Here is a 25,161-nt window from a genome sequence, read left to right as displayed (position 1 = left end):
CAGTCATGGCGTCCCTCAAAGAATCATGGGAACTGTAGTTTGTTAAGGGCGCAGAGAGTTGTTAGGAGACTCCTCTCCCTCCCCCACCCCACCCCACAGAGCTACAATTTTCAGAGTGGTTTAACAAGGAATCTCTCTTCCTAGAGAACTCTGGGATTTGTAGCTCTGTTTACAAGTTCAAGCACAGGTAGGAAATTTATGTTTGCAGAAAGAAAATGGTGCCAGGGGAATTTAAGTACTCATTTGCCCCAGCTCAACAAACCCCCCTCCTTTTTAATGATTTTTCACAGTTAGGAAAGTGATGAGAAATTCATTGAAAACTGCAGGAGGAATGAATGATTAATGGGAAGGCATATACAAGCAAATCAAGATGAATGCTCATTGTCATATACAGTGGTACCTCGGGTTACAGATGCTTCAGGTTACAGACTCCACTAACCCAGAAATAGTACCTCAGGTTAAGAACTTTGCTTCAGGATGAGAACAGAAATCGCACGGCGGCAGTGGGAGGCCCCATTAGCTAAAGTGGTACCTCAGGTTAAGAACAGTTTCAGGTTAAGAACGGACCTCCGGAACGAATGAAGTTCTTAACCCGAGGTACCACTGTAACAGTTCTGGAAACAAATCCAATATAATACTCAATAAAGACTGGACATAGTTTAACCCCTGTGCAAGCAAATCAGGATAAACACTATATAAATAGGTACTCTGGATGTCGGGATAGGAACAGAAATGAGAGTGGAAACTGCCAATGCTCGCTTATCAATTCCATGTCCTGAATGGAAATCAATCCAGTGAACACGATCAGTTTGCAAATTGATTAAATTTCCATCCCATTTGCATGGCATTTCCTTTGTATTGACGTGAGTGGGGTGGAATAACATAATGACAATGTAATTTATGTGGGCGTAGCCAGGATCTATGATGGAGGGGGGGGAGTATACCCACCTGTCCTCTTCCAGAACCGAGCTACCTGTGACGCAATTGGTGAGTTCACAGAAGCCACGTCTATCACTTAGTTGGCTTGACAGTTGCATTGCTAGAATGCGCCACAAAATTATCCAAGTGACCTTGGTGAGCATTTCATTTTCAAATATTCCGAGTATTTCTACTTTCAGTTAAGTATATATTTTTATTTATTCGATTTAGGCAGAGTTGCCCCCCTGCCCCCTGGCTATACTCATGGTAATTTACATGATCAGTTACATCAGTTCAGTAAGCTATGTAATTTTGCCACAGCGGACAGTGAGAGAAGTAACATAGCTTTTGCTGGAAGGCAAACTGCAGTGAAATGGAAACAGCACTACATACAGTTATCTCGGGTTAAGAACTTCATTCGTTCTGGAGGTCCGTTCTTAACCTGAAACTGTTCTTAACCTGAGGTACCACTTGAGCTAATGGGGCCTCCCGCTGCTGCTGCGTGATTTCTGTTCTCATCCTGAAGCAAAGTTGTTAACCCGAGGTACCATTTCTGGGTTAGCGGAGTCTGTAACCTCAAGTATCTGTAATCTGAAGCATCTGTAACCCGAGGTACCACTGTACAACAAATACAGAGCAGAATGAAAAACAATGCCTTCTTATATCCCTCTCTGGAAGACTGCCTACATTGACAGAAAAAATGTTTGTAGCCTTTGCTCTCTCTAAGAATACAGAAAGCTGCCTAATATTGAGTCAGACCACTGGTCCAATTTGCTCTGTACACTGATAGGCAATAGCATCCCAGATTACTGTAAAATATTATATGCCTCTGAAGACAGTATGGAAACTTTAGCTGGTGCAGGATTTAGCAGCCAGGTTTCTCACTGGGGTGAAACAATTTGATCATATTACACAGATCCTATTCCGACTGTACTGGCTACCAAATACTTTCCAGGCTCCATGGAAAGTGCTGGCATAGACCTATAAAGCCTTAAATGCCTCAGGACCGCAATACCTCAAGGACTACCTCTTGAACCTACCCAAACCCTGCGATTATCATCTGAGGCCCTTCTTTGTGTGTCTCCTCCATGAGAGGTCCGGAGGGTGGCAACACGAGAACGGGGCCTTCTCTGCAGTGGCTCCCCATTTGTGAAATACTCTCCCCAGGGAGGTCCACCTGGCACCTTAATTATACACCTTTAGGTGCCAGAAAAAAATGTTCCTCTTCAACCAGGCCTTTGGCTGATTGACATTTGATGCCCTTTTAAAAATGTGTTGTGGGTGAGGGAATTATTGGGTTGTCTTGGTTTTTATTATGTATTTTGTCTTTTTTTGTTATGTACTGAGTTGAATAGGATCCAAAATGCAGCAGTCTGATTGGTCCTAGAACAATAGGATTTAGAATGCAGCAGTCTGATTGGTCCTAGAATAATAGGATCCAGAATGCAGCAGTCTGATTGGTCCGCAGGAGCCACCCAATCCAACTCCGGGTGGAAGTGAATCCACAACCTGATTGGCCTACAGGAGTATCCCAGAATTAGCCAATCACATGGGGCCCATTGTGTAAATAATGTATATAAAGCAGACATTCTGGGGGAACTTCCATTCCTCACTACTCTGAGCTGAATAAAGAGCATGAAATCCACACTCGACTCCGAGTATATTTCCCTTTTATATTGTGATTTTATGTTGTGAACCACCCTGAGATCTACAGATATAGGGCAGCAAGCATACAAATAATAATAATAATAATAATAATAATAATAATAATAATAATCAGACAGACTGACAGGCAACAGCTCTCCCAGGTTTCAGGCAGAGGACTCTCCTGACCTACCTGGAGATAATGAGGATTGAACTTGGAACCTTCTGTGTGCAAAAACAGATGCCCTACTGCTGAGCCAAAGCCCATGCCCTAATGCCTGAGAGCCTTTTAACTGGGATGCACAGCTGAGCTGAGGGCTCTCCCCATTCCTATGGCACCTGCATGGAGATCACTTCCCCATCAAGCGGTGCTGACAGGTGTATCTTACCACTGTTCTGCCAGTGCTTTGCACTGCAGGAATTCCATCGCCTGTCCCCACCCACCCGTTGACTATGCGGCGAGAGAAGAACTGTACGAAAGTCTGTTATGGGCCATTATGAAAGAGCACTCAATTATTGCCATTGCTTTTCAGCAAATTGATATGTGTGCAGCTGCGTGGCTCCACTTCCAGTTGTTAAAAGACAGAGCGCGTCAGAGCCGAGAACAAGGGAAAGATCTGCTGTGTAAGTAGTATTTGTCAGAAAACCAGAGTAATTGCTGCTGTTTGCTGTGATTTATTGAGGTAACAAAGGTTAATAACAGTGTCACTCAGTCTCATTTTCATGTCATTATGATGTACCAGCCACAGAGCGCACAACAGCTGGGATAAGGGGCTCCATCACTGGGCTTTATCTGACACACACACACACACAGAGAGAGAGAGAGAGAGAGAGAGAGAGAGAGAGAGAGATACAGCCTTCTTTTTAGTATTCTCCAAATGCCTGCAGGCCTTTTGTTTTGAAACTCAGCGGACAAGAGGGAAAGACCTTTGGGGATGTTGTGATGTGCAGGGGACTCTTGTCTCTGTAGGCTTCCCTGTTTTATTTCAAACTGCAAGGAGAGTGGCTCCATGCCTCCAGCTCTTGCCTGTGGAAAACTACTCTTGCCTTTGAGAAGAAGAGGAAGACCTTTAAGATGGGAGAACTTCCTTGGTCTAGATGTGTAACAACTCCAGGGACATGCTTGCAAGGTTCTTTTCCGCTGTGGCTCTGATCAGCACAGAGACCAGGAACGACGTGTGTTGCAGTGGGCAGGAGAGGACCCTTGATTTCTATGTTCTTTTGTTCTGTGTCCGTGTGTGCTGTCACAAGATGTAGTGATGGCTTTCAACTGGGACCAGTTTGGACCAGATTCATGGGAGATGAAGGCTATCACCAGTGGCTACTAGTCACGATGGCTATGTACCACCTCCAGAGACAGAGGCAGTATGGAAGGGGTCAGGAGGGAGTTTAATATGCTTTCTTGGGGGTGGGGCACCTTGGAGACTTCCTGGTGCTGCCCTGGGCTCCTTTGGGAAGAAGGGTGGGATATAAGTTTAATCAATAAAAATCAATCAATCAATCAATCAATCAATCAACCAATCAATCAAATAATTTATGCCTCCCTCCTCTCTTTTCTCTTTAACAATAGATTTGCCTCTATTCCATAACTTTGCCATACATTTTCTCTCTCTCTCTCTCATTCCACCCTCTCCATAGAGAAATCAGTCATGCGCTTTCCTCCTCTTCCTTTCCTCCAAAATAAATAAATACGGTAAATATCGTTGCTCCCACTGGCCCAAATGTCTATTTGGCACCACCCAGTACACACCCCTCCCTCTCTCCTTCCCTGCCCACCCCCAGCTTGTAGCATGGAAGCCCCTTTCTTCCTCCTCCTCCTAAGATTAGGCTCTATCTATATGTCTTAACCATATGCCCCCAAAGTGAGGAATTCATTAGCATACATTACAGATTCATAAGAAAGAAATGGGCTAGGAGAGTGGGAGGCATTGCAATTTATCTCAGCTGCTCCTTGACATGCTGCCTGGTAGGAGGGGGGAGGAGAAATGCTCAGAGCTGGAGCTGCGATTCGGCCCCTTGCACCTGCTTCTAGGCAAATCCAGACTCTTCCAACCACCCTCTCTGCCGCGAATGGGGGAGAAGTCAGATTCAGTTCACATTTAAAGGTGAACCTGCCCCATTCACACTTTCAGAAACAATGCACAAACCGAAACGCGGCTATCCTTTGAAATTCACACTTCTCTGAATTTTGCAATGCAGCTCTCCAGTCAAGTAACATGGGGAATAAAGCACCACATACGGTGATAAAGCATGCATAAAAATGTTTGTGAAAATAACATGCAAAAATGTTTGCGAAGAGAACGTAAAAATGAAATGGATGTGCAAAAAAATGTTTATGTTAGGCAATATCATAGCTAAGAATGTGTATGTTAGGAATCATTTGCACTAATGTGCTGGTGAATTTTCATGAGGACTTCAATTATTTCACCATCACAAAGAGATGTGGAGAACAGAACTTAAGGCTGGAAAAATGAGAAATCGAGAGAACAGTTTCTTCCACCTCTGATCTACACTCCATTTTCATCTATATTGAACATGTTTTGCAGGGTATCGTATTATTTGAGAAATCTGCTTGACTAGAGGCGGCCATGGGATAATAATAATAATAATAATAATAATAATAATAATAATAATAATAAATTTATACCTCACCCATCTGGCTGGGTTTCTCCAGCCACTCTGGGCGGCTCCCAACAGAATTTTAAAAACATGATAAACATCAAACATTTAAAACTTCCCTAAACAGGGCTACCTTCAGATGTCTTTTAAAAGTCAGATAGTTGACATCTGATGGGAGGGCATGCCACAGGGTGGGCGCCACTACCAAGAAGGCCCCCTGCCTGGTTCCCTGTAACCTCACTTCTCGCAGGGAGGGAACTGCCAGAAGGTCCTCAGAGCTGGACCTCAGTGTCTGGTCTGAACGATGGGGGTGGAGACGCTCCTTCAGAAGAGAAGGATGCACACTTCCACGCTTGCATGTTTTTCTCAACTTGACAAATGATATCTGATTTTCCAGATGACCACCCTGTCTGGCCACACCAGCCTGCCTCTGCTAGGGTTTCTGTGTCTCCTACTCTTTGGATGAGGGTACTCTTGTTGAAGGGCAGCCGATGTCTGGTTTAAAGCTAAAGGGAGACTGGGGTGGGAAGGGCTGGAACAGGTCAAAGTACAACTTGATGTTGCCCATCAACAGCACCTGGTCACAGTGAGCCAGTGTGTAGTGGTTAAGAGCGGTGGACTCGCAATCTGGTGAACCGGGTTCGCTTCCCTGCTCCTCCACATGCAGCTGCTGGGTGACCTTGGGCTAGTCACACTTCCCTGAAGTCTCTCAGCCTCATTCACCTGACAGAGTGTTTGTTGTGGGGGAGGAAGGGAAAGGAGATTGTTAGCCGCTTTGAGACTCCTTAGGGTAGTGATAAAGCGGGATATCAAATCCAAACTCTTCTTCATCATCATCGCTAAGCTCTACTGTGGTCCGATTTAAATTAGGGCAATTATTTCTAAAATGGACTAAATTATGCAGTTTTTATGCAGATCTGTGCTCTTGTTTCCCCCCACGATACATCTCCTCTTTTTTGTGTGATGTCACTACCATACCCTCCGCTCAGTTCATTTAACCTTAGCGCATAAACTGCTGGCGGAGGAAAATATGACTAATCTATCCATCTTGGAAGTGTATGTTTTGTGTGCATGAGAAAGAGAGAATGAGGGAGGGAGGCTGAGAAAGAGAGAGGGTTGATATCCCAGTTTATTTTGCTTTTATCACACTTTCTGCAGAGCACAGCGGGAATAGACCTCCCCCGGAACATCACAACAAAAGCCAAGAGAAGCTTGTAAGAAGTGAGGTCACAGCAAATGTGACATATATATTGAATACTGAATGCACCAGGAACCCTGTGAGTTATCCTTTCTATCTCTCCCTGTATTTTGTGCCTGGTTACTTGTTTACAAAATACCATTGCTGTTTAATTTTTTTTAAGGCACTCCAGCAAGAGCATTCCACTTACGTTGTACATCAGGAGTAAGGAACTCCAGCTGACAGCAGGGTTTTGCCAGGTCCTCTGGGTCCTCTCCTGCCCATCAGCTGCTTAGCAGGGAGCGGATGAGAGGCAGCAGGACTTTGATGTTGTGTGAAGCATGCAGCAGCAGCTATTCCATCTGCAAGAAGATCTGCTGCCAGATCATCAAAGCACGGGGGGGGGGGGCGCGGGAGCGTGCATCTGGGAGGTTCAAAAAGATGCAAAAAGTCATCCCTGCATTTCGCGGCTACGCATGTGCAATTTTCGGGATTCTGTTGCAGATGGAAGTTGAGGCTTTGAATAGTTGTGAGGGAGGGCTTGCAGTTCAGGTGCACATGGGCACTGTTGAGTTCTTTCCTTTTACACAGGCAGTTACTTCTCCCAGCACATGGAAACACAGCACATGAATGCTTCTCCCTGCATATAGAAATATAGGCTAGGCAACTCTCTAACAAGCTAGTTTTCTATGTGGAAGGAATATTTCCAAGCAGATTTCAATAACTCCCCACGGAAAAAGGACTCAGGGACACTGTCTTAAAAGTATGAAGCAACACAGTTAAGTCACAGGATTACCTCTCCATGAGAATTAGCATGGCAAGTTGCAGGTTTGAGGAGATCATCAACGAAGTGTCACCTGGTGATTCCAATCCTACATCTCTGGCCCCTTCCAATATAATATCCCCCCCCCCCAAAAAAAAGGAAGAGGGGAAAAAAGGACAGAGCTACTGCACCTTTAATAGTAATGTAGAAGAGGGAATTTCAGCAGGTATAATTTCTCACTATTAAAGGTATAGGAGCACTGCCCTTTTTTCCATCTACCCTTCCAGTAGTGGTAGTTGCTCCAATAAGTATCAGGAAGCCAGGAGACATGGTTTTTATTTTCCCACAATGCCTCACATATAGCTTGTCTCAGAGGCACCATGGGAAATTGAAATGGTGACCTTTAGTCTGAGCTAGCCACTGCTGATTAGAGGACAAGATCTTTTTTGGGGTGGGACTAGGTGTCAAGAAATTGACAAAAGATCTTGATTGCCATCAGTAGTAATGATCATCATGCAAATTTGGTCTCAGTTCTCACTGGGAGGGTTTGACTAATTTGCTGTGTGTGGAGTAGTGGTTAGGAGCATTGGCCATGAGCCAGAAAGTTGCCAGCTCACCGAGGAACTCATTAAAAACTCATTAAGAAAGCTGTTATTGGCACAACCTCCTAGAGGACCGCCTCTCCTGGTATGCCCCACAGAGAAACCTACGGTCTGCAAATAATAACATCCTCAAGGTCCCAGGCCTCAGAGAGGTTAGGCTGGCCTCAACTAGAGCCAGGGCCTTCTCGGCTGCGGCTCCAATCTGGTGGAACGCTCTGTCACAAGAGACTAGGGCCCTGCGGGACCTGACATCCTTCCGCAGGGCCTGCAAGACAGAGTTGTTCCACCAGGCCTTTGGTCAGGGCGCAGCCTGACTCCCTCCTCTGGCAACCTGCTTAGAATCTTGCTTAATTAGTTGCCATTAATTTGATTTTAATTGATTTTTATAATGTAATATTTTTAGAATGTGTGAATATTTGATTGTTTGATTGTTGATTGTTGTTAGCCGCCCTGAGCCCGGCTTCGGCTGGGGAGGGCGGGATATAAATAAAATTTATTATTATTATTATTAGTTGTCAGGCCATATGACTGTACCTCAGCCTGTAACCAAGCCTAAGCATATGCACCCCAAACAATCATAGATTGCTTCCCAGTCGCATTTTTACCCCACCTATTCCCTTCTCCTTCCTCTGTTCCCTGCTCCCTCCCTGTGCCAAGATTTATATTATAAGTTGCTTGGGGCTGCTTTCTTCTTGTACTCTGTAACACAGGGCCTGGGGACCTGTTCCAGTCCAAGGGCCACCTTCCTTTCTGGGGGCCATATTCCAGTGGAGGGTGGAGCCACAGGCAAAACTGGGCAGAGCAAGGAATGCAATTTTTGCCTTTGTATGCTAGTTGCACATCTTTCTCTACCCTCCACCCAAAAAACCAAGAGGTATTGTTGGAAGTGAAGGATAGGCTATTGCCAGGACACAACTTTGGCTGAGCCCTAGAGGAAGTCCTGTAGCTGACAAACAATCACAGCGCAAGACCAGTCCTACCATTGGGCAGAGTGAGGTATCTACCACAGGCAGCAGATGCTGAGGGGCAGGGTGCACAGAGAAGGAGCTGAAGGACAGAGCTATGTGTGCCATGTGGTGTACCCTCAAAGCTGGGCTGCCCCTGCACATGCTGTAGAGGACATTGCCCCATTTGCAACAATGAAGTAAGGCTAAACTGCCCATCTAGTTGTTCTTTGTATATGGAGCATGGAGAGCCGTCCCCTCGTTCCCAGGAAGCAGAATGTCCTAGGGCCATCCCTGTCTGCAAGAATTACTCCAGATGGAAGTAGTAACTAGCGTTACTAATGTTACTATTGTGCTGCCAAAGCTTCCTGTTACGGAGGTTTCTTTGTTTTGATGGTAAAGTTAAAGGGACCCCGACCATTTGGTCCAGTCGCGGACGACTCTGGGGTTGCGGTGCTCATCTCGCTTTGCTGGCTGAGGGATCCGGTGTACAGCTTCTGGGTCATGTGGCCAGCATGACTAAGCCATTTCTGGTGAACCAAAGCAGCGCATGGAAACACCATTTACCTTCCCGCTGGAGTGGTACCTATTTATCTACTTGCACTTTGTGCTTTCAAACTGCTTTCCTCCTATATACATAAAAATGTAAGGCTGCCGTCACCCTGCAGTTTGTATGGCCGTTGATAGGCAGCCACGCCAACTCCAGTATGAGAAATGGCAGGCAAGGCAATAAGCAATGGTGCTGTTTAAAAGAGAGGGAAATGCTGTTTAGCCAATGGCATTAATATAAAGAAAGGTTGCAGTGTTTGGGACTTTTTAGTTTAGACAAAAGGTGAGTAAGAAGCAATAGGATAGGTGTCTATAAGATTATGCGTAGCATGGAGAAAGTGGATAGAGAGAATTTTTTTCTCCTCTTATAACACAAGAACTCACGGACATTAATGAAGCTGAATGTTGGAAGATTTAGGACAGATAAAAGATAGTTCTTCTTCACACAGGATGTAGTTAAACTATGGAACTCGCTCCCCCAGGAGACAGTGATGGTCACCAACTCAGATGGCTTTAAAAGAGGATTGGACAAATTCAAGGAGGAAGAGAGGGCTGTCAGTGACTCCTAGTTGTTTGAAACCATGGGAGTGTCGGGATCACAGAATGCTGTGTGAGATAGTAAGTCTGCAGGCTTGAGTTTGCTAGCTGATGCAAATGGCTGATGCAATCAGCCTGCAATACTTTCTATGCAAGTGCTGGGTCAGAATGACTCGCCAGTAATGTGCTGTCAGTTGATTGGCTGTCATTGGTTTTAAAGGGAAACATGTCCAGCAGTAAAGGTGGTGGTGTAGAGGAGTGTGGTCAGAGAGAGAGAGAGTTAGAGGTCTTCCTATTTAGCTTAAGGTGCAGCCAGGTGCTCTGTTTGACTGTATGAACTGTTCGTGTATTATAGCTTGTAGAGAGCCAGTGTGGTGTAGTGGTTAAGAGCAGTAGACTCGTAATCTGGTAAACCGGGTTCGCTTCCCCGCTCCTCCACATGCAGCTGCTGAGTGACCTTGGGCCAGTCACACTTCTCTGAAGTCTGAGAGACTCACTTACCTCACAGAGTGTTTGTTGTGAGGGAGGAAGGGAAAGGAGATGGTTAGCTGCTTTGAGACTCCTTAGAGTAGTGATAAAGCGGGATATCAAATCCACACTCTTTTTCTCTTCTATATAGCTCACAATAAATATACTGCACTGAAGAACCTGGAGCTCTGAGCATTTCTGCTAAAGCGCCATGAAGAATTCGCGACAGGGAGGGGAGAGGGCTTTTGTGCTTGTTTTCTGCTCCTTGGTTTCTCACAGGCATCTGTTTGGCTACTGTGAGAACAGGATGCTGGACTAAATGGGCCATTGGTCTGATCCAGCTGACAGTTGTGATGCTCTACTGTTTTTAAATGAGTTTTCGGTCACTTGGAGACCTTTGGTAACTAACAGATCCTGAAGCTGGCTACCTCATGAGAAGAGAAGACTCCCTGGAAAAGACCCTGATGTTGGGAAAGATGGAGGGCACAAGGAGAAGGGGACGACAGAGGACGAGATGGTTGGACAGTGTTCTCGAAGCTACCAGCATGAGTTTGACCAAACTGCGGGAGGCAGTGGAAGACAGGAGTGCCTGGCGTGCTCTGGTCCATGGGGTCACGAAGAGTCGGACGCGACTAAATGACTTAACAACCACAGTAACAAAACGATACTACTTGTGAGACATAAAGAAGAGTTGAGTTCTCCCCTCCACATACTGCTGGGGGCAGGGGGAATTTGGAAACCCCTCAGGGATGGCTGGTGGGTGCAAAACTGCTCTCCCCATAAAACCTGAAGATATACAATGGATTAGTGACCACGTCAGCTATGCAGTGCTCTGTAATGCCTTGATGGAGGGTGGGGGGAATTAATCTGGTTGTACCAAGATTTCAGAAATAGAGAGGAGAGGGGAAAAAACTACTGGATTCCACTGCGACTAGCAAAACAGCCTTCTAAACAAACATCATCAGAGCAACTCAGTCCCCTCATTAGCACTCTTAACATCAAAGGCTCTCCTGCAGCAGAATTAACTATTTCTTCCAGGATGTTCAATAAAAGGAGGGATCCTAATGAGGTTAGTTAAAGGGGCTGCACTGTTTCATTAGCTCTGCTGGGCTAGGTCTGCCAGTGAGGAACTATCAAGTAGATTGCTTTTTAAAAAAATACTCTGTTAATTGATATAAAACAAAAGGACACAGATTAGTTGCATGCAATTAGCAAATTAATTATTGGCAATTACAGACTTAATAACGGAGACGCTTTGCTGCTGTGCATTGGATTCTATGGCCCACATTCCTCACATTTATGAGCTGGAGATGTACCTTACACATAGACATACATACATGCATTCACACACACACACACACACACACACTCTCACACCTATCATAAAAATAAAATATTTGGTTTATAAATAAATCTTTATTCATTCCTGTTACGCTGCTTTAGAGGTTGCTAGTATAGCACTTATGGGTGCACCTGGTACCCTGTCCTGAAATTATCCAATAGAATAGGTTTCCCTGTGTGCTGGACTGCAGTGGGGGACGGGCTTCTTTTTATAATTCATTTAAAGCTCACAATGCTTTATCCAATATGTAAATATGCTTAGAGACCCAAAAAGGTTGGTGACGCCTGTGCTATTTGAATTGGGGAACACCAGTCCCTTTAAGACATGTACCCTCAGCTCGACATTGATCCTTTAAAAATCTGAGTGACTTTCCCCCAAAATATCTTGAAGAAAACAGGGCTATGCCATCAGTCATTGATGGCAGCGGTGGAGCAAGCTGATTGGATGCCAGGGGTGGCGTGTGTGACCTGCACCCAGGGGCGGGGCCAGCTGCCCGTGGGGGCAGGGCCAGCTGCCCGTGGGGGCGGGACCAGCTGCCCGTGGGGGCGGGGCCAGCTGCCCGTGGGGGCGGGGCCAGCTGGGGCAGGATGCTCTGCGGGGTCTCCGAGGAGTCTGCCTGCCTCTTCCCACTCAGCCGCCCTACAGCTGAGGGAGAGGAGGTGGGCAGACCATTTAGGGCAGCGCAGAGCTTGCGGGCGCCCAAGCCACTGCGCCACTCCCAGGAGAGACGCATGGCTTGGTCGCGCTTCTGGCCCCGCAGTGAATGCCGCCTGGCATTTTGTCACCCGCCCTCAGTGGTGACACCCGGGGCAAAACTCCCCCACTGCCCCCTTCCTCCTCCCCTGATTGAGGGAGGAACCTTATTGTGCTGGTCCTGGGGCTAACTGAGAGGCGAGGTCCGAGTCCAGTCCGAGGTCGATGGTGCGGTATGGAGGCTGTCCGCCAAAGCTGTAGCTGGGTCCAAGGCAGGGAGTCGGGTGAGGTCAGGAACTCTGGCAGAAGAGCAGGACAGGGTGCAGGCAGGAACAGGTTAGCAACAACGTTGCTCCTGCAACTTGGGACTGGGATGGCCGGCTTTTATCTGCCCCGAGGCAAAGGGCGGCTCCGGTCCACAGGTGACTCGCCTCTCCTGGCCTGGAGGCGAGCACTCCTCCTGCAGGAACTTAGTTCCCTCTGCCTCTCTGCCCTGAGCCTCTGCAGCTCAGGAGAGGCTGGAGGGTTACTGGACCCAGAGGCAACCTCACCTTCCCCTGACAGGGCTGAGAGTGGAGCACCTGCAGGCAAAGCCACTTCCGGCCTGCCCAGGAGGTGGGGTTGCGGCCTTCACGCCCACCCCCACGTGAGCGGGGGCTGGTTTCAGCCCCCGCGAGAACAGGGGAATCCTGGCCGGGTCTGCCCTATTCAGGGGCCAGAGCAGACTCAGCTGGTGCCTGCACCTGAGGATCCAGCACAGGTGAGGACCCTTCAGGCTCAAGCCCCAGCCCAGGCTCAGCTGGTTCTGGAGGCAGGGAATCCTGTGCAGGCTGGGATTCCTCAGGTTCAGCCTCTGAGTCTGAATTCCAGGCCATCACACTTATGTTCCCTGGAAGGGCAGATGAGGGCCCATAGAATGTTGCAGAATTCTTTTTCCAAAGTCCAGGAATGTTTCTCTTCTGCTGGTTGTGCCCTGTGGGCAATGGGTCCAAAAACAGAGCGTGCCAGGCATGTCCCTGCATCCACAGAATCCAGGGCTGGCTCTGGACATTTCGACACTAGAGGACAACCAAACACAAGACGCCATACATTTCTCTTCCATCTCCTTCTCTGATGCGCATTCGCTGCCACCATGTACCCACTGTGCACATCAGTGTGCAATCCGGCATAGCAGACCAAACTGTGGTGCACGTGAGTTAATTTTTCCAGACTCTTGCGCACATGCAAATGCACACACACACAATTTCTGCTTTCTAAACTCTTGTCCTGTAACACAGATTTGTCACTGCTGTTCATCAACACAAGACATGGTAAACCCTATGGAATAATCTGCCTCAAGTGTTTATCGGAAATAATAATGCTATTATTTTCTGTGCATGCATCCTGAAGTTACAAAGCCTCAGATGGGATTAATAGAAATTTTAATTAAGATATGGAAATAAGCCTCTTTCTCTCACATGTACAGAGAAAGCTGGAAGTTAGTTGTGTGACTGACAGCCTGCTAAGACCTGCTGGAGAAACCATTTCTCAATATGGATGGCATCTCTTAAGGCAAAACCGCAAAGATACCCTGACCTAGATTCATTTGTTTATGAAATCATTTCTACCTCAAATCTTGCACCCAAACAGGATCTGTGGAATATCTTAATAAAACAGCCTATTTAAAGAATAAGAGTGCTGATTGCTTGTGGTGAAGAGGTCTTGCGAGGGCTCCATCATGGGGCCAGATTGTAGTTGGAGCTACTGACAATTTATTGAACCAGGTGATGGCTGAATCTTTAACAGATAGGCCACAGGTAGTCCCAGGTGCGGACACGGGTGGTGCTATGGGTTAAACCACAGAGCCTAGGACTTGCTGATCAGAAGGTTGGCGGTTCGAATCCCTGCGATGGGGTGAGCTCCCATTGCTCGGTCCCAGCTCCTGCCAACCTAGCAGTTCGAAAGCACATCAAAGTGCAAGTAGATAAATGGGTACCGCTCTGGCGGGAAGGTCACCTAATGGTCAGGGGTACCTTTACCTTTACCTTTTAGTCTCTGGCGGGAAGGTAAACGGTGTTTCCGTGCGCTGCTCTGGTTCGCCAGAAGCGGCTTGGTCATGCTGGCCACATGACCCGGAAGCTGTCTGAGGGCAAACGCCGGCTCCCTCAGCCCATAGAGCGAGATGAGCGCTGCAACCCCAGAGTCAGTCACGACTGGACCTAATGGTCAGGGGTACCTTTACCTTTACCTTTTAGTCCCAGGTGCAGTACCCACTGTGGTCCTAACTCCTCACATTGCAACATGTCCTGTTTCCTATTCACCAAGAAAGCGCCAGTGTGGGAACTCTTTGTGCCAGCAGTTCTTAAAGACAGGCTGAGTAATTTGTCTTGCCCAGAGGAGTGCAAGTATATCCTTTCCCATTAAACCCCCCTCCCAAAATCCAGCTGAAGAAAACCTGACATTTACTGCAAGCACAGGAAAGAGCTCCTGATTACCACTCCTCAGGCTTTTGTGCAAAAGGAAGGGCAGTTTGGTGACAGAAAATCTGCAAAGCGTTAAACAGAAATGATTTTTTTAAAAAGGAATCTCAGCCAAATTAAACTTTCATGCAAAGCCCAGCAGGAGATGAGGAAAGAAGAAATTAAGGTTTGGATTTATTTATTTATTTTTTAAAAATTGAAGGACTCCATTAAAAAAATGGCTCGGAACAAAATCTCAAGTTTATGTGTGAATGAAAAAGCACTAACCCAAGATAAGGCAGTTGCAATAAATTGTGTGGTTAAGTACCAATAGCTGACATTATCTCTGTTCAAGCAGGAGGGATTAATACTGTTTAATAGCAATTTATTAGCACTTACACACATTTCACTCCTCCCCCGCCCTGCCACTGCCCTCTTGAAATTAAAAATATATATATATCATCACTTCCTAATCTTTTAACAAGAAGTCAAGAGCTAACTGCATTCTAAAACAATTTTAATCGCTGGATATTGTGGTCACAATGTTTGAGTTCAATTTAAATATTTAGCAAACATGAGATAAACTATATGGGCAGTTTAAACACACACACACACACACACACAGAGAGAGAGAGAGAGAGAGACAGACAGACAGAGAGAGAGGACTCTTTACAGTAAAGCTACAGTAGGAATCCATGTATATTCTTGCCTTATGAGAGGTTGAACAGGTATCCTAATTCCCTGTGGACTAAGAGGAGTTCATTAACACCTGTTATCATGTATGCTGAGCTTGTACCTGAAGAATTCACGACACTAGTGTCCAAGTGGATCAGTGCCAAAGAGTGACTCAGAAAAGTCTTGTTGCAATAGCTCCTCCACTCAACAGGAGGAGCTGTAGCAAGGACTTTTCTAGACTTGGGAACGGGCGATTCAGCACCAAAATTGACTAGCATGCCTGACAAGGTGGGTGGGGTGTACCGTATCTTTCGCTCCATAAGATGCACTTTTTTCTTCCTAAAAAGTAAGGGGAAATGTCTGTGCATCTTATGGAGCGAATGTGTGGTCCCCGGAGCTGAATTGCCCAGGGGTGAAAAGCAGATCATGCTTCTTCTTTTTTTCTGAAAAAGGGAAGAGGGTGTTGAAAGGAAGCAGCTGATCGGCAAGTGATCAGGGAGGGAGATAAGGGATGCTAGCAATAAAGGAGGCTGCCTGGGAGTGGGGAGGTAAAAGCCCATGGATCCTCAGCCTGCACCAAAAAAAATAATCCACTGTTTTGTGGAGCCGCAATGGTGCAAAAATGTGGTTACAAAGCACAGATCCACATGGATACTCAGGATTTTTGCATTGTGCTCCCCCAAACTCACCGTCAAATCACATGTTTGTGGCCACAGCACGACAATCATGAAAATCATACATCCACTGTTTCGTTCAGAATATTTTTTTTCTTGTTTTCCTCTAAAAACTAGATGTGTCTTATGGTCAGGTACATCTTATGGAGCGAAAAATACGGTAAATATCAAAATTATTATTATTAGAACAAAACAAGACCATTATGATAGCGTCTCTGACTGGTTTGGTTGATCATATCTCATCTTAATAAACCAAGATAAAGGTCCTTCGATCCTTTTGTGGTTAGCCACAGTTAAGACAGGAAGTCTCCAATTCACTACACTGTGCAATTTATGCCCAATTTCCAGTTTGGTTCTGAAGTCTATATGCATTTCTGATGAAAATGAACAGGAAGAGGAAGGAAGGAAGTTCTCTTGTGCACAAAATGTTCTGTTCCTGAGATTCGTATTTTAATATTTGTGCCGACAGGAACAAGACTGATATTAAACTATTTAAATGTTGTAAATTATCGCGATACACACGCACATTCAGGTGTATATGAGTCTGATTTCGACGTCTTTTCTTTGGCAGAATGTTAAATGCCCATGGATGGATGGGAAGAGGGAAAATGTCAATAAAATAAATAAAAATGGATGGGAAACATTTATCTGGCAGCCCGCAAGATAACGCCATCAGGAGAAGCAGCTGCACCCAAGGGTGGGGGTGATGGGGAGGATAGGAAAACAAGACATCTCTTTTATGGGGGGGGTGTGTGGAGGAGATGAATGCAAAGCACAGATTTGGTAAGAAAATCAGCTGAGAATGAAAAGGTGACAATGAAATTAAATAAGTAAACTTGAGCTGTTCGTTAAAAAGGGAGAGAGAACCCAGTGTGTTGGAACTACAAATTGCAAATTGGTGAAGAAGCCAAGCTTTTGACACCAGCTTTGCAGCATTCAATACTAACTGAATTCCATTTATTTATTTTTTTAACTCATTGGTTAATCATTCATGGCGGGTTCCAATAGACACCCTTGAGGCTCTTGTATACTGATAATCTGGGTGTCAGACGGGTCTTTTTTTGGGTGTAACATCCACAAATAATTCTGATATTTTAATTTACAATGAAGAGTAATAATATATGTGTGCTATTTCAACAACCCAACAAAAATAATGTAGTGACTGACCTGTGTGCTACTTGCTATTGATGTAATACAGTCATACCTCGGGTTACAGTTGTTTCAGGTTGTGTTTTTTTGGGTTACGGACGTGCTGAAACCCGGAAGTACTGGAACGGGTTACTTCCTGGTTTTGGCGGTCGCGCATGCGCAGAAGCACGAAATCGCGCTTTGTGCATGTTCAGAAGCACCGAATCGCAACCTACGTGTGCCCAGACGCGGCGCTGCGGGTTGTGAACGATGTGGGTTGCAAACGTGCCTCCTCCACAGATCACGTTTGCAACCCAAGCGTCCACTGTACTGTATGATTCTCTCCTTACAGTGGAAAATGGCCGCTATTAAGCAATCCATCAATTATCTTCAGAGCTGGAGCAAATTATTGCTTAAGCTGAAATTGGTTTAGTAGGTGAGGGGGACTACTTTAAATCCTCAGGTTTGGTATTTGCATGTGATAATACTTTACTAGATTTTGTGCGCATGTGAAGACCCAAAGAGTGTTGGCCCAGCCTTCCTAGTCTGATTGGAAGTAATACTGCAATTTTTGTTGGTGAAGAAGGAACTCGGCTTTTGATTAACATGTTCATGTTCATGTGAATAATAATAATAATAAAATTTATTATTTCTACCCCGCCCATCTGGCTGGGTTTCCCCAGCCACTCTGGGCGGCTTCCAACAAAAGATTAAAAATACATGAATGGAAAGGACATGTGTGGAAACCTATAGGCTGAAATCCAGTGCCAATGTAATTGACACCATTGGTGGATCCCAATTGCTCTCCATAAGTGGCAGTGCCCTGCTGGCTCCAACTGAATGGCTAGATGCACTACGTTGTAGGTTGTCATGGACTGGCTGGATGCAGAGATGGGCTGGGAGGCACCAGATAGCTACCTTGGATACCAGGATTGGTTACCCACCTTCCCTTCTGAACAGAGGAGAGATCCAGTAGCTTCTTTTCTCTGTGAGTGAGCACAGCAGTGGCTGGTGTAGGTGCCCTTTTCCATCTCCTCTCCAAAAAATTTGTTTTGGAGCTTTTCCTTGATTTTTAATTTTTTTAAACAATACTCCAACTTACCGTATGTCTGGCTTTTCCGATTCAGCAGAAATCCTCCCCGATGCCATTTTAAAGAGATTCCCAGACATGTCTTCACCATTTGTGCTCCTGTCCCTTCTGCTCATTTAGATGTGGCAGCCATTTTGTGTTACGCCACACCCAAGGGCAGCCATTTTGTAAGTGGCACCTCCAACACTTGCTAAAATTCCCAAAGATCCCCACAGGGCCAAAAAGCTTGGCAATCCCCCCACCCCAATTTAGTCCAGAATCTTGTTTTCAACAATTATCACCCAACAACTCTCACCCAGGTCAACCCTTTCCCATTGTTTACCTACCAACCTGCTAGCAACTTATATTCAGAGCTATACTACTGGTTGTTCTCATGGGTAATAAAACCTTCCCTATGAATTTGTGCAATTCCCCTTTTAAGCTATGGGTAAGCAACCGTTGCTTATTCTTGTTGTGTATTTCACTTTTAGTCTTTCCTGTGGGGAAGTTTTGCCTCTTGGCTGGCCTCTACCCTTCTAATTTCTCACTCATTTGCAGCTGCACAGACTAACAAGGAACTCCTTACTATATATAACCTAGTAGGGAAGATGTGAAACTTCTCAGGTTTCAAGGACGTTTCAGAAGTCTTGCAGAGACAATTTCAGACCACTTGTGATTATTCCTCAGCAGCAACAAAACTCCTGACCAAACTCAATTACTTCTTTACCTAAGTGACTTGTTATAAACAATTACAGTAAGTGGGTCAATGCATATGCAAATACCAGAAGCACAAATCACCTTTGGTTGGGGGTGAGGAGAAGATGAAGATGTTTGATCTGCATCGATACTTTTGTACTTTTTATTAAAAAGTAACCGCAACAAAATATTTTAAAATACACTGTTGCCTGCTCTCCCAACACATTTGTTGTTGTTGTTGTTTAGTCGTTTAGTCATGTCCGACTCTTTGTGACCACATGGACCAGAGCATGCCAGGCACTCCTGTCTTCACTGCCTCCCGCAGTTTGGTCAAACTCACGCTGGTAGCTTTGAGAACACTGTCCAACCATCTTGTCCTCTGTCATCCCCTTCTCCTTGTGCCCTCCATCTTTCCCAACATCAGGGTCTTTTCCAAGGAGTCTTCTCTTCTCATGAGGTGGCCAAAGTATTGGAGCCTCAGCTTCAGGATCTGCCCTTCCAGTGAGCACTCAGGGCTGATTTCCTTCAGAATGGAGAGGTTTGACCTTCTTGCAGTCCATGGGACTCTCAAGAGTCTCCTCCAGCACCACAATTCAAAAGCATCCATTCTTCGGCCATCAGCCTTCTTTATGGTCCAGCTCTCACTTCCATACATCACTACTGGGAAAACCATAGCTTTAACTATACGAACCTTTGTTGGCAAGGTGATGTCTCTGCTTTCCCAACACATTAATCTTGTCTATATCCCAATAAAGGGCTTGTAAACCTCCTCTCTACCTCTCTCTTTGCTCCCCCATGCTGAGATCAGAAATCCGGTTTGATTGGATCCAAATACCCCGGTGCTGTTCACTTCCAGCAAAAGGGGGAGAGGTGGAAACGAAGCCTGTCGCAGAGTAAATAATTAGAATTATTTCCTTTTTCCTTTTTAAAGCTGCTAGTTCTCAGCTGGCCAACTGAACATGTGAATTTGAAGGCAGGGTATTTATATCCCCGACTTCACACTTAACCATGCAATTGGCAACCACGAACAAGGGCGATAATAATTACACTGCGATGTTGAGCCCCGGTACCCTTGAGGTAGAAACGAACGGAATGAACACAGCTAGGGACTTTGTCGCAGAAACTCCAGGGTTGTAAATGACATTCACCTGACAGCAAATTGGAAGCGGACTATGCAATGATATGAAGTGGAGAGTCTGGTGGCCAGTGGGAATGGCAAGGCAAGAGGCTGCCCTCGATGTAAAAGCCTGAAATCCCCTTTCCAGGGCTGGAACAGGGAGATTTCTGTTGCTCTCGAGAAGTCATTTCAATTTGTACCTGTGTTCATAACAGGACAGAGCTTCAGTTTATAATCTGAGCAATAAAGCCGGCTCATCAGGAACTTCTCAAGGAAACTTGTTATTACTGAAAATGACACTCTAATTGCCTCCAGACATTCGGCAGGTCTACTGAGTGGAAGAGCCCGATAAGCTATTGAGCTATTAAGGGATGTAGAATCAATTAATGTAAGGAGATAAGAAAGTAATACCCTACCAAGGTAAACTAACTGAATCGTATGTGTCAGACAAGTTCACTGTGAACCCAGGAAATGGTAGACGTTCCCAGTGCTGTCTGCCAGCGTTCTTCCCACACTGGCACACTGGAAATACGTTGAGCTGGCTTCTTCTTCTGACATGTCAAGCGGCATAGGGATGTTGATAGATGTTGGGAGATGATATATAATAATAATAATAATAATAATAATAATAATAATAATAATTTATTATTTGTACCCCGCCCATCTGGCTGGGTTTCCCCAGCCACTCTGGGCGGCTTCCAACAGAGATAAAAAATACACTAAAATGTCACATATTAAAAACTTCCCTGAACAGGGCTGCCTTCAGGTGTCTTCTGAATGTCAGGTAGTTGTCCATCGCCTTGACATCCGATGGGAGGGCATTCCACAGGGCGGGCGCCACCACCGAGAAGGCCCTCTGCCTGGTTCCCTGCAACTTGGCCTCTCGCAGTGAGGGAACCGCCAGAAGGCCCTCGGAGCTGGACCTCAGTGTCCGGGCAGAACGATGGGGGAGGAGACGCTCCTTCAGATATACTGGACCGAGGCCATTTAGGGCTTTAAAGGTCAGCACCAACACTTTGAATTGTGCTCGGAAACGTACTGGGAGCCAATGTAGGTCTTTCAAGACCGGTGTTATATGGTCTCGGCGGCCGCTCCCAGTCACCAGTCTAGCTGCCGCATTCTGTATTAGTTGTAGTTTCCGGGTCACCTTCAAAGGTAGCCCCACGTAGAGCGCATTGCAGTAGTCCAAGCGGGAGATAACCAGAGCATGTACCACTCTGGCGAGACAGTCCGCAGGCAGATAGGGTCTCAGCCTACGTACCAGATGGAGCTGGTAAACAGCTGCCCTGGATACAGATTTGACCTGTGCCTCCATGGACAGCTGTGAGTCCAAAATGACTCCCAGGCTGCGCACCTGGTCCTTCAGGGGCACAGTTACCCCATTCATACCCCATATTTGCTAGTTATTATTCTTCCTTCCTCGTGTTTGGGAGTTCAGCAGAATGCATCCCTTTGCTGTTTAAGAGGAAGCTTAGAGAGGCTAGTTTTAGCCTTTTAGTTTAAGTAATCTAGGATGATATAAGGCAGACTGGTATTTCCGCTTTTTCTCCCCCTTAAAACAATAATCACAACAGTCTTGCAAAAGGTAACATTTACTCAGAGTAAGAATAAAAGATGCAGCTGCTTTGTCCAGGCAGAGGCATAAAATTGCCATTCAGTTACAAAGACCTGGTTAAGCCTAAACAAAAAAATTCCTTCCAGTAGCACCTTAAAGACCAACTAAGTCAGTTCTTGGTATGAGCTTTCGTGTGCATGCACACTTATCTGAAGAAGTGTGCATGCACACGAAAGCTCATACCAAGAACTGACTTAGTTGGTCTTTAAGGTGCTACTGGAAGGAATTTTTTTGTTTTGACTATGGCAGACCAACACGGCTACCTATCTGTAACTGGTTAAGCCTAGTTTAAGATGGTGTCCGGGCAATGGAGCTCAGACAGGCAGATTATTCTCACGTTTCTGGTGTTGAGATGAAGAGGTAAGAGAGATGCAAAAGAGCATGTGCCCGGGCAGGTAAGGAGAATATATATGGCTATGCCCTCCCCCTCTTAGGGCACAGTGAGAGTGTCTCTCACAGAGTTCTCTCTAGCAAACTGTCAGGAAAACTCTGTGAGATTCGGCTCCTCTCGTGTGCCTATCTAGCAAACATGCATTGTTGGTTTGACTGCATTGTAATTGCGTGTCGAGGTCCCCAGGTCCACCCCGATAACTCACACATCACACAGAAATTTTTGTTTAAGATTTTTGGCATAATTTTGGCCACAACTTTATTAAAATACAAATTTGTGAGTGGTTGCGTAGGCATTGGTTGCGACTATCTGCCCCCACCATGGGGGACAGACTGACATTCCGCACGATGCGAAAGTCAGAATGGGGGAATACACTTGGGGGTTACGCGGAGCAGGGAACCTACCCTCACCCCAAATGCAACCAGGAGCTCATTGCTATGGCCCGAGCCCCCTTGACAGAGTGGACAAGCAATAGTTAGCCCCCAATTCCTTTAACGGAATCCCTTGCAGCAGCAGCATTAGAGGGGCAGGCACAGCCAATCCATGCCCCTCAACCAACCAAACCATAAACCAATGCCTAACCGCGAACCTTACAAGTTGTGACGATTTGCTACGCAGTAGGCAAAAACCAAATGGCCCCAGCCAATCAGCCAGATGGACAAAATTCCTACCAGGCCCCCGCTCCAAAGCAGACGACCCCATGACAGGCATAGCAAGGTCAAAGCAAACAACCCTATTCTAGGGAGGGAGGGACGGGCGAAAAGAGGAAGCCCTAGCCTCGTGCAAGGAGTTTTACTATTTCTGGCTGTCAATCAATAAATGGCAACATTAACTTCTTCCCAACAACAAGGGAAGCCCCAATCGCATCAGTGGCCAACGATCAATTAGCCCGCCCCCCAACTTTGGAGTGTCCTGGTGGCCCCCACCGCAACACATGCTCTCCATGAAGGAGAACACGCTATATCCCACAGGCAGCGACCAGAAGTGGGTGGGCAGTAAGCACCCCTTAACATGTGGGGTACAACTCCCTCACCTAGAAATATATTTTGCCCCTTCTGTGCCAACCCCTCACCCACCCACCCAATCTGTTTCTGGTGCCACCAGTGTTTGAATGTGAGAAGGTGCTTAACCCTTCCTTTGCTGTTCATCCTCTCCCACCCACAACTCTCTTACTTTAGCTACTCTCTTCCTAGCCCACGTATCCTAACACATGACACAAAGGCCTCATTCACAGCATACGTTTAAAGCACATTTATACCACTTTAAACACTTACAGCTCCCCCCAAAAGAATTCTGCAGGTTGTAGTTTGTTAAGGGTGCTGAGGAAGACCCATTCGTACCCAGCTCAGAGCTACAATTCTCAAAGTTCCTTGTGAAGTGGGATTGATAGTTAAACCACTCTGGGAATTGTTGCTCAGCAAATAGGGGCCTCCTAACAACTCTCAGAACCCTTAATAAACTACAACTCCCAGAGGGTGTTGCCTTAATGGTTGTGTCCTGTGGTCATTAAAGGTAAAGGTAAAGGGACCCCTGACCATTAGGTCAGTCGTGACTGACTCTGGGGTTGCGGCATTCATATCGTTTTATTGGCCGAGGGAGCTGGCGTACAGCTTCCGAGTCACGTGTCCAGCATGGCTAAGTCGCTTCTGGCAAACCAGAGCAGCGCATGGAAACGCCGTTTATCTTCCCACCGGAGCGGTACCTATTTATCTACTTGCACTGGTGTGCTTTCGAACTGCTAGGTTGGCAACAGGAGCTCAGCCCGTCGCAGGGATTTGAACTGCCAACCTTCTGATTGGCAAGTCCTAGGCTCTGTGGTTTAACCCAATGTGCAAAGTCACAAATTTTGCTGAATTACACCTTGAATATACACCTCCACTTTTCCTTGGGCTTTCAGATCTAAAACCAAATTTGTGACCAGCAAAGGCATGGGTAAACTCCCAGGAAGATTCCTCTAGCATAGGCATGTCCAACTTCCAAGAGACAGATCTACTCCCACTATAACAAACCTGGCAATGATCTACCCATTGGATTGACCAAAGTTGTTGACTGTTTTTGGAGGGGGGTGGCGATCAGGATCCCACAGTCGACCTGTGGGACATCCCTGCTTTAGAAACATAGTAAGACTCGGATACTTCATAAGGCAGTACAGGACCAGTACAACAGACACTCCATCATCTCCATTTTTGACCTTAAAGACCAAGAAAAAACATCTGTGCATGATGCATAAGTTGTGAGCAAGCACAATTTGTGACATCACACAACAACATTACTTATATACAGGGCACAGCTTAGCTTCCAGTTACTTAGTTTTGTGTAGCTCAAGTCAACCTAAACTCTGGTCTTAAATCTGCAGGGTTTCTCATATATATATTATTGTTACTGTTCCAGTAACAAGAAGCCGAAAGCACCAGCCTGAAGATGACGAGTGAGACCTCGTCAAAACGTCGCCTAGACACCCCAACTTTTACACGGGAAGACACCCGAGGACACCAAAACCTGCATTCCTGTACCCGTGAAAATCTACGAAAGCATATATATATATATATATATATATATATATATATGAATAATGGTGATGATGACTTATTCTTTTTTAAAAAACAACAACCAATGTATCAGCGATTGTTTGCAACACAGCTGCCCAGTCCTTTGTGTACCAAATAAATAATAGCAATAAACTCCCCTTCATCACTATCCCCAGCAAACACGCGCTCCCATACACAGGTTAGCATAATCACATTCTCTTTTGTTCTCTTCACTTTCTTTGTTCGCTGTGCAGTAATGAAAAATGACAGCCATATTTATTGTAACATTCCTCCAGGAATGCAAAGATAATTACCTACTCTTAGCAAGGAGATGAGAACAAGGGTGAATTCTATCTCCTTCCAACTGTCTGCACCCTAAGACAGGAGCGTGTGTGAAATGCAAATAATTAGACCTGTAGGAGTAATTAAGGGGTAGGAAATTGAGCACTGTGGGTTGGTGTGTGTGCATGAGCAGAAGTTGTTTCGATGGCGGTGGTTGCTGGTTGTGTAAAATAGAACCTGGCAGATGTCTTGTGCTTTAAGAGACCGTCAACCACCACCAAGGCCTGGCTTA

The 25,161-nt window shown here is 45.9% G+C and overlaps 1 protein-coding gene and 1 long non-coding RNA gene across 3 annotated transcripts in view; one reads left to right on the top strand and one right to left on the bottom strand.

The window, feature by feature from the left end:
* The window catches only part of NKAIN4 (sodium/potassium transporting ATPase interacting 4), a gene marked incomplete at its 3' end in the record, with an annotated part of 564,211 nt that overhangs the window by 152,648 nt on the left and 386,402 nt on the right, over window positions 1-25,161 (bottom strand). The gene's annotated exons all lie outside the window — the stretch shown is intronic.
* LOC309345215 lies at window positions 997-24,032 on the top strand. 2 transcript variants are annotated; one of them, XR_014158105.1, is made up of 5 exons: window positions 997-1,074; window positions 3,096-3,186; window positions 5,579-5,649; window positions 6,340-6,458; window positions 23,957-24,032. It is a non-coding gene; the product is annotated as an uncharacterized lncRNA (long non-coding RNA). The 2 variants fall into 2 exon arrangements; XR_014158104.1 differs by lacking the exon at window positions 5,579-5,649.

Source organism: Podarcis erhardii (assembly GCF_964252035.2).
Source record: "Podarcis erhardii genome assembly, chromosome: 6".
Taxonomy (NCBI): domain Eukaryota; kingdom Metazoa; phylum Chordata; class Lepidosauria; order Squamata; family Lacertidae; genus Podarcis; species Podarcis erhardii.
This window is presented reverse-complemented; position numbering and strand designations above follow the sequence as displayed.